Source organism: Choloepus didactylus, chromosome 11 (genome assembly GCF_015220235.1).
Source record: "Choloepus didactylus isolate mChoDid1 chromosome 11, mChoDid1.pri, whole genome shotgun sequence".
NCBI lineage: Eukaryota > Metazoa > Chordata > Mammalia > Pilosa > Megalonychidae > Choloepus > Choloepus didactylus.
The window spans coordinates 61,309,989-61,311,020 of NC_051317.1; the positions used below are offsets into that span (position 1 = coordinate 61,309,989).

Genomic DNA, 1,032 nt, shown 5'->3' on the forward strand with positions numbered 1-1,032 from the left:
CTTCATTAGGCAAAGGCTAAAAATTGATAGCCAGGGTCCCAGAAACGGATCTGTCTCCCATGGCCAAAATGAGGCTTTCAGAGACTGATGTATAAAAACCATTATTCAAATGTATTAATTTATATTACAATGAAAAATATAACTCAAAAGATGGGCTGCCTCAGGTTTCGGAAGTCTGTGCCAAGATGAGGTGGTGGCGAGCAGTCCCGTGGCCCAGAAAAATCCTGCAAAAATGTCTTTGTATCCATCTCTTGAATACCTGAAAGTAGACAAGGTAATTCAGGCTCAAGCTGCCTTTTCTGCATACCCTGCCAACCCAGCAGTTTTATCAGACGCTTCTGATAAAATATGGCTGTGGTCCCTGGAGAACCAGCACCAGGGTTAGTGGTAGGATCTTCCAGTGTGAACTATATGGTGGCTTCCATAACTGGTAATGTTGGAATTCAAAGAACAGAAATTAAGCAAAGGATTCATGAAGTTATTTTGTGTAAGGATCAAGATGGAAAAATTGGCCTCTGGCTTAAATCAGTAGATGATGGTTTATTTTTCCAGCTAGTCCAAGCTAATTCTCCAGCATTGTTGGTTGGTCTGAGATTTGGGGATCAGGTACTCCAGATTAATGGTAAAAACTGTGCAGGCTGGAGCTCTGATAAAGCACACAAAGTGCTCAAACTGGCTTTGAGAGAAAAAATTACTATGACTATTCATGACAGGCCCTTTGAATGGACTGTTACCATGCATACAGATAGTACTGGACATGCTAGCTTTATCTTTAAAAATGGAAAAATAATGTCCATAGTGAAAGATAGCTCTGCAAACAGAAACTGTCTTCCTACAGAATACAGTATCTGTGAAATCAATGGACAGAATGTCATTGGATTGAAGGACTCTCAAATTGCAGACATACTTTCAACATCTGGAGCTGTAGTTACTGTTACAATCATGCCTGCTTTTATCTTTGAGCATATTATTAAATGGATGTCACCAAGCATTATGAAAAGCCTGATGGATCACATCATTCCTGAGGTTTAA

At 39.8% G+C, this 1,032-nt stretch overlaps 1 pseudogene; it reads left to right on the plus strand.

Annotated features, from left to right (window-relative positions):
- Nucleotides 1-232: 232 nt before the first annotated feature.
- Nucleotides 233-1,032, plus strand: LOC119506322 (annotated as a pseudogene).